At 43.4% G+C, this 9,312-nt stretch overlaps 1 protein-coding gene across 3 annotated transcripts in view; it reads right to left on the bottom strand.

Moving 5' to 3' along the window:
* The window catches only part of rarga (retinoic acid receptor gamma a), an 86,505-nt gene extending 77,667 nt beyond the window's left edge, over nucleotides 1-8,838 (bottom strand). The window contains exons 1-2 of one of the 3 annotated variants that reach the window (XM_066670595.1): nucleotides 8,746-8,838; nucleotides 2,182-2,262 (exon numbers count right to left, since the gene is read on the bottom strand). The gene's annotated coding sequence lies outside the window, so the exon portion shown is untranslated. The remainder of the gene's footprint in view (nucleotides 1-2,181; nucleotides 2,263-8,745) is intronic. The other 2 variants (XM_066670598.1, XM_066670597.1) reach the window with 2 other exon arrangements.
* Nucleotides 8,839-9,312: the final 474 nt, after the last annotated feature.

The following is a 9,312-nucleotide window of genomic DNA, read 5'->3' on the forward strand; positions in this document are numbered from 1 at the left end:
TAGAAAGGTCAGAGGTTAGCAGTGTTTGTGTTTCAGAGTCAGTGGAGTGTGCTGGAGGCTGAGATTTATGATCCACATGTCTGGGAGGCTGCAGAGTGCAGGATAATGAAGACAGATCAGACTGCTATCTCTAAGCACCACCCCTCCTTTCTCTCTCTTTCTCACTCAGTGCCAAATGAATGCTCTCTCTCTCTCTCTCTCTCTCTCTCTCTATGTGCTCACTAGAGCTGCACATGGTTACACTGCTCCATGTCCCACTATACACTGATCAACCATATCATTGTGACCACCTCCTGGTTTCTACACTCATTGTCCATTGTCTTAGCTCAAATGACCACACAGGACAACTTTGTTGATCTTCAATAATAAACCGAAGTCCACCCGTTGCTCTGCATACTTTGTTTGCCCCCTTTCACCCTGTTCTTCAATGGTCAGGAAACCCACAGGCGGTGGATCATTCTCAGAGCTGCAGTGACACTGACGTGGTGGTGGTGTGTTAGTGTGTGTTGTGCTGTTGAAAGTGGATCAGACACAGCAGGGGTGTTGGAGTTTTTAAACACCGTGTCCACTCACTGTGCACTCTGTTAGACACACCTACCTTATTGATGTCCACCTTGTAGACGTAAAGTCAGAGACAGTGGCAGATTTGTGGACACAGGACGCTTCCCACAGGATGATGCTGATTGGATATTGTTAGTATGTGGACTATTCTCAACCCAGCAGTGACACTGAGGGGTTAAAAAAAAAACTCCAGCACTCCTGCTGTGTCTGGTGTGTCTTATATCAGCACGACACGCGCTAACACACAGCCACCACATCAATCAGTGCAGCGCTGAGAATGATCCACCTGCTCTGTTGTGGTCCTGACCATTGATGAACAGTGTGAAAGTGGGCACACAAAGTATGCAGAGCAACAGATGGACTACAGCTTTTAATTGTAGAACTAAAAGCTCTTCTGTGTGGTCAGTGGAGCTGACAGAATGGACAGTGAGTGTAAAAACAATGTGGTGGTCATAATGTTATGGGTGATCTGTGTATGTATTACACAGTCCCCATGACCTAGGCTACGTTTTACTGTGGCGCACACAGCTAGTTTAATCACAGAAAAGCCTGAACAAAAACAGAATGCTGTGAAGGAGCTGCACATGAGCCTAAATCCCTATGCTCAGTTCCAAGCATGGGCTAAAGGTGAATAAAGCCCTCCGGCACTGGAACTCTGGAGCGGGCGGAGTTCCAGTTCATTTGGGAGCTAACATAATTACCTGACCTCATTAAGGTTTTTGTGGCTTAACGCAATCAAATCTCAACAGGAATAATTCAACATCTAATGTAAAGCCTTCTTAGAAGAGCAGACGCTTGTACTGCAGCAAAAAAGAAAAAAACTCTATTAAATCTTCTTTATTTTTAAAGTAATGTTGGATGAGCAAATGTCCCATAACTTTTGGCCATAGTGTGTGTGTGTGTGTGTACATTTAGATGTATACTAGACACATTAAATATAGACATGATTGATTCAAATGTATCTACTTTTATGTAAATATATTTACGGTAATTAATTTACTGTTAATATTACTGTACTATTATATCTGTTTATTACTGTACTATTCATTATTTTTATTGGGTCTCGACAATGAATGTGTTTTCCTTCATTTTCTGTACCTGCTTCATCCTATTTAGGATCACGATAGATCCAGACCCTCCCTGGAATCATTGGTCACACTGCAGGAACACACACTGGGCATGTCCATCACAGGGAATCACACAGTCATTAATTCATTCACACACTCAGTCATTCACTCACACTCACACCTATGACACTTCTGCACAGCCAGTCCCCCTATCAATAATGTATTTTTCATTCATTCATTCATTCATTATCTGTAACCCTTATCCAGTTCAGGGTCGCAGTGGGTCCAGAGCCTACCTGGAATCACTGGACACAAGGTGGGAATACACACTGGAGGGGGCGCCAGTCCTTCACAGGGCAACACACACTCACACATTCACACCTATGGACACATTTGAGTCACCAATCCACCTACCAACGTGTGTTTTTGGACTGTGGGAGGAACATGTATTTTTTATTTAATATATATATATATATTTATATTTTATTTTATTTTTTGGGGGTTGTTTTTATTTGTTTTGGAGGAAACCCAGGCGGACAAAGAGAGAACTCACCAAAATCCTCACAGTGACCCGACTGATCCTACAACCCCAGGACCCTGGAGCTGTTGGCTGTGACATGACTTTTTTACAATCCTGTTTAAACATAAAAAATGAGACATTGGAAATGAACATCTTTGTGAATAAATATTGAATAGTTGTTGTCCCAAGTCAACAGTCATTCATATTCTTTTAAATGTTCTGAATTTTTCATCTTCATGTGTCAAAACATTCAGCAGACGACAAATGAATAATGTATAACCTGTTAAAAAATGGCTTGTCAAAACTGAGCATGTGAAAAATTAGTACTCAAGGACACATTCACTAAATCATTCAAGGTGTCATAGTGGAATGCTGAAATGAGTGTAAAATTCATGTTATGTTTACACAGCACTGTACAGATACATGGTTGTGTTCAAATTCTTTATTATATAAAAGATATTACCCGCTACTTACACAAAACAAGTGCCCTGCCACTGCGAAGGCAGATATAGCACTGCATTCTTGCTATGCTAAGCTAACTACTGTATGCTAGCCAGGTCTACAAACAAGTATTTCTCTGGAAACTAATTAACACTCTCTGTGAAAAAAAAAATCCATGTAGAAGATAACATGTCCTCACCTGCATCCACGTTTGCAGGCATGCCAGTGAGCTATAGCGCTAGCACATTAGCTCATCTGAAAAGACATGATAACATAGCAATTTCCTTAGTCTGCTATCAAATAAAATATTATTTTTCACATTTTAGCCTCCTACCACGAGTGCTGCCATTTTAATTGCCTACAGCCCTATGCTAATTTTGGCTTAAGTCTGTTTTCATTGTTACTGATGCTGATTTTTCCTTCGCTTTGATTAATTTAACGTACACTTACTCACTCTTATGCATACTTGAGTATCAAAATCAGCCAGATTTCCTCATAATGCCAGTTCTAAAGGTGTTTAGTGAGGATGTTTGGGTACAACTGCATAGTAAAAATCAGCACTGCGAAAACAAGTGTCATGGTAACGATAAACGAATAATATATTGCGTAGCCTAAAGCTATCCCCCACCCCCACTACAGAAGGTGAACAGTCATTTACTGTATGGGTAGTCAATTTGTAGCCACAGAGTGGTGGCAGGTGACAAGTGACACAAGGTCAAAATGACAAATCGAGTTGAATTTTTCTCTACTGTATGCAGATGTGTTATGATGTTAAAACGTGAGCTCCCCACACTGTACACAGCCAGAAGCGACACTGTGAGTGGCCCTGAAGACACCCACAATACAAACTTGGAGTGCCATGAGTGACTCAACACCTTAGTGTGAACATAGGGTTAGCATTCACAAACGTGCTGCTGCCTACATCTCTACTGTCACTTCTGTCAAAATGGCTTTACACATTGCTGACTTTAAAGGAACCTGAGGTAAAATTGGGCATTTTTGCTCCAGGGCGCCTCCTACAGATGAAGAGAGTAGATCACTTTTACAGAACTGTCCTGAAATCAAGGAGGAGGGGGGTGATGCAACCTCCAGAGGTTACATAGCGCAGTTTCTGTAGTGCTGAGCCTAGGTCATTGACCTGCAGCACAATGATTTTAAAGTAGAAATACAACCTAGTGTTACTTTAAATACTGAATCTGCCTCATTTTCTACTGGGTTCTGTTTAAACTACCCCCCCCCCCCCCCCGTTCTATAATGGCTTCATTACATCAGACACATTTCCCACTCAGGGATTTGACATCGACCCTGATAATGCCCCCTGACATCCTTCATTCTATCTTACTGTCCCAAACGTATTTTCATTGCCTTCTTCCCACAATCTCATTCATGCAACATGAGTCACTTTTCCCCTTGGATAATTAGCAGTGGGTACATGCTAATATGTGAAAAACAAAAACATTTCCACTGTGTATTTATTTGTGTCTAGGAGGGAGGGAGGGAGGGAGAAGGAAAGAGAGAGAGAGAGTGTTTGCCTGGTTGGAAAACGAAATCAAAACTACAAGGAAGATGGAGTGGGAGGAGAAGCTGAGAGGAGGGGAGGGGGCTGGTGGCTGCGGCAGGTTTTAATCAAGGGCAAGATGCCTGTAATGAGATCACTATTTCCTCGCATTCAGATTGATGTCATGTGAAGTTTTGTGCCGCACAGAGACATGCAGGGGACGAGAGGCAGGCAAAACTGGGACAGCCTCACTCTGAAACACACACAAAATAGCCGTTTTCAGTTTCAAAGTTAAGACCTACATCCTGAGAAATGAAGGGGCTCATTCATCCTTCCTGGCCAAATGCACACATTTAGACTCCAACTGTCATGAAGTAAAAACATACACGGCCCAATACAACACAGAGGAAGCTTTGGGAAATGACCGAGGAGGGAAAAAGAAAAAACAGAGGCGGCTAGTTATGGTGCGTACCATGCATAGGGGCTCGTTTCGATTCATGATTTTCACGAAAACCACATGTCCTTTCACGTCCCGTGCCAACACATGTGCCTCGAAAGGGTCTGGTGTGTGTACTGGACGGGGATGAGAGGGATTTGGTAGGGTGTTTCCAAGGTCCAAACAGATTTGTCCACAACCCTATGGAGAGTGCCAGAGAGTACATGAAAACGAACGCACTGCCTTTCCTCAAACATATGTCCAATGAAAGGTGAATGGCTCTCCTGTCTATACGCTCCTCGCTAAGGCATGACGTCACAATGAACCTTCTCTGAACTCGCTTCTGTCATAAAAAAAAAATTACACATATCTCTTTTCCCTCTTTTACTTCACATCCAGTTTTCCTCCTCTCCCCATCGCAGTCACCCACTTTGTCTCAACAGCTTAGCAAAAAAAAAACACCTTGTTTTTGTCTCTCCTTTTATCTTTCCTCCTTCTTTCGGCATGTTGTTTCTCCCTTTCTCTCAGGGCCGTCCTCTCGGCCCTCCAACTCCGCGGCGCATGCGCATCCTAATTGAATCACCACGAGCGGAGACGCTGCCAAAAGTACCAGGATGTTCTGATTAAGCTGGACTCGGTTAAAGCAGCGGCTTTTCAAAATTGCTAGCAGGGCTGAGGCGCTAGGGTGAACTGGAGAAGACAGGGGGAACGGAATAAGCCACTAACGGAGGGGGGTAGAGAGAGAAAGAGAGAAAAGCAGCCTGCTCCACATGTGGAAGTGATTCTGTAATTACGGCAAATCTGCGAGCTCCAGAGGAAAGGTCGCCTTTTCCATGCCTCCTCCTCCTCAGCAAATAAAATCTCCCCTTTTGAAAAAAAAGACGTGTTTTCAGAGACTACCATTCAGAGCAGGGGTGGACAATACGGCCAAAAAAAACCTGTCACGATACTTGAAGTCATTTTCACGATACACACACGGTATGCACTAAAATATTCCGCATTCCTGAGATTTGCTCCGTTGAAAAAAGACAAGGGCCACATCAAAGAACGAGTTTCTAAAAGTACGAGTATTTTTAGTCAACGTTTCATTTAAGGTTCTCTAAAGATCATAGGGTAGTTCCAGTTCAACAACAACAACTCGGTAAAAAATAAGACGTCACATTAAGAGGCCAATTGGTTTGATGTAAAAGGCTCCATTCTGAAAATGTAGGGAATAATAATAAAAAAAATAGAGGCTTAATTTTGAGGTACGACCCATATGTCACAATTTCATCATAGGACGTTATTAAATGGTCCAGAGTACACTGCTGCTGCCCCACATATGGATTTACAATAGTTTTGCAAATTGGTTTTGGTCTAAATTATTTCAGATATGCTGAGATAAAGGCAGAGCATTGTGAGGAAAGCCAGTCCTCCAGAAAACAGCTTGTTTGTTCTTTCAGACTTCCCATTATTTCACAACCTTACATTTGTAAATGATTAAAGTGTGAGTTAACTGGTCATTTTCAGCAGTAAATAAAATATGCTATATTTGTGCTGTAGACATCACAAGCCCTGGTTCCTATCACCACCAGCACTTTAGAGAAACCAGAGTCAGCAGGCTTTGTCATTGCTCAACAACTGATGATATATATACCACCATGTTAAAGATTCTCGAGTGAAGTTCACTTCAACTTTCAGAACTTTCAGTCATAAGTGTAATTTCTGATGTCCACATGACTTTCTGACATGGTTGAGTTTTTCATCACCACCGTCTTGTAAGACTATTCTTCCTCAAACTGTCTTTGCGTCTATATTTTTCAGTGATAATTCCAGTAATAAAATGCTTGTTTTAGTCAATAAAACCAAACGTATTAGGTCCCTAAAGGCTCCTGTTTATGTTTTATCTCACACGAGGCAAAGATAAACACAGCAAAACTCAGCTCATTTCATTCATTATCTGTAACCCTTATCCAGTTCAGCGTCGCGGTGGGTCCAGAGCCTACCTGGAATCATTGGGCACAAGGTGGGAATACACCCTGGAGGGGGCGCCAGTCCTTCACAGGGCAACACACACACACACATTCACTCACACCTACGGACACTTTTGAGTCACCAATCCACCTACCAACGTGTTTTTAGGAGGAAACCCACGCAGACACAAGGAGAACACACCACACTCCTCACAGACAGTCACCCGGAGGAAACCCACGCAGACACAGGGAGAACACACCACACTCCTCACAGACATTCACCCAGAGGAAACCCACGCGGACACAGGGAGAACACAACAAACTCCTCACAGACAGTCACCCGGAGGAAACCCACGCAGACACAGGGAGAACACACCACACTCCTCACAGACAGTCACCCGGAGGAAACCCACGCAGACACAAGGAGAACACACCACACTCCTCACAGACAGTCACCCGGAGGAAACCCACGCAGACACAAGGAGAACACACCACACTCCTCACAGACAGTCACCCGGAGGAAACCCACGCAGACACAGGGAGAACACACCACACTCCTCACAAACAGTCACCCGGAGGAAACCCACACAGACACAGGGAGAACACACCACACTCCTCACAGACAGTCACCCGGAGGAAACCCACGCAGACACAAGGAGAACACACCACACTCCTCACAGACAGTCACCCGGAGGAAACCCACGCAGACACAAGGAGAACACACCACACTCCTCACAGACAGTCACCCGGAGGAAACCCACGCAGACACAGGGAGAACACACCACACTCCTCACAGACAGTCACCCGGAGGAAACCCACGCGGACACAGGGAGAACACAACAAACTCCTCACAGACAGTCACCCGGAGCGGGAATCGAAACCACAACCTCCAGGTCCCTGGAGCTGTGTGACTGCGACACCTACCTGCTGCACCACCATGTCACCGCTCAACTCACTTCCTGAAGTTAAGTCATTAATTTTATAGGCAAAATAAACCAAAAATAAATATACTACAAATGTATTTGAAATCAGAGTGCTGCTACTTCCTGCATATAGCCACAGGATCGAGAAACAGCCATGAAACCTTTTACGACCCTCTTCCTTTCGGTCCCAGCACTTAGGTCCTCGGGCAAACACACTCACTGAGGAGAACCGAGTTCTTCAAGTGAATATGAATTTGTGGATGACTTGAATGCAACACCCAGTCTGTATTCCTCTCCCCAGCAATTTTCAATGGGCTAATGCTTTGACAAAATTGAGAATATATGGTTATGTCCTATATCACAACAACAATGACCACAGTGACAATGCCCTGCCTTAATTCAGAGCATAATAAAGCCAAGGTGCCTTTGTCTGAGCGAATAAACTCATGATTTTTAGCTGACAGGCAAATGAACAAGAACATACTGGTTTTAAAGCAGGTTTAAGAAGCTGTAAATTACAAACGGCAAGGCAGCCCAATTAAAAATGGCCTTAATCCATTCCTGTAAATAACGTTTGCACTTTTCCAACTTTCTGCCTCTCTCTCTCACTTTCTCTCTCTCTCTCTCTCTCTCTAGGGCTATCTGACTCAAAGCCATTCCAAAGCTTTAGTGAATCTCTTCTTCGTACGGACTTGCTAAATTGCTCGTCACCGTCAGCAAAGCTGGCATCTGTTTAATCTCAGAACAAGAAAAGAGAACTCCTTGAAGAAAGCTGAAGAAGACCTAAAGCGCACAGTGTTTGAAGGGGGAGGGCGAGGGAGATGACAGACACTGATGGCCGTCTACCTAGCCTCAGGCCCAAGGTGTTTTTTTAACGTGTGTGTGTTGGCAGCAGCTCGATCTGAGTTCCCAAACACAGTGTAATTACGCCCTGCCATAACATGCTCCTCAGCGCAAAAGTCGCCCAAAGTAATACAGGTTCATAGCTGCTGAATGAAGCTCCACGCTTTATCAGAGCCGATTAACCCCTGGCAACATCCAAAACACCACAGAAACAGAGTTTATGCAAGTGTTTTTCCCTGGGGTTGGTGTTATTCAGCGTTAGGCCCAATCGTGTCGACTCTGCGGTGTTCCATATAAAAGATATTTTTAAATTGGACGTCGTCAAATATGAACCCTGTGAACCCTAATAGAGTCTGCAGTTCACGCCTCGTTCTTCAAATGCGTGGTAAACTTAATTGGAAATACAATACACCAGTTTTCCCCCTCTACCAAAGTTAACATGTTGTTTCGCGTTTCTGACGGATCTTCACTGCCGAACTTTCGTTTTATTTTCGTTCGAATTACCTTCATTCGCACTCTCACACTTCAACAGCGACGACTTAATTAACTCTCCTCCCAGGTAAACTTTACCGCGGCCATTTTGCAGTGGACGCCATTTCTAGCGGTGTGGCGGCCTCTGGCGGCAGGTCTCTGAATTACGATTTAGAACAATGTCTACTGCTACTGTAGTTGGTCACATGTCCTGGTCCTGGTCCCACACAGTCGTGAGGACCCAGAGCTTTACACTTCACAGTATAATATAAAATAATGTACTATATTCCTTGGAATAATCATAGATGACAGATTTTGTTGGAAAGAGCAAATAAAATAGCAAAAAATATTGGTGTAATTAGAAGAATAAAATTTCCCCTGCCAAGGTCCACACTAATCAATCTGTATTATATACAATGATTCATCCATATCTCTCTTACTGTAACATTGTCTGGGCCAGTACCTTTAAAAGCATTATCAGTTGTTTATATAAACTCCAGAAAGATTATTATTATTTAAGTTTCCGTCCATTGTTTCAGAACCTTCAGATTCTTAGTGTCTATGAGATTAATCAGCTTCAAACATGTCAGTTTATTTTTT

This window comes from Hoplias malabaricus, chromosome 5, assembly GCF_029633855.1.
Source record: "Hoplias malabaricus isolate fHopMal1 chromosome 5, fHopMal1.hap1, whole genome shotgun sequence".
In the NCBI taxonomy this organism is placed as follows: Eukaryota; Metazoa; Chordata; class Actinopteri; order Characiformes; family Erythrinidae; genus Hoplias; species Hoplias malabaricus.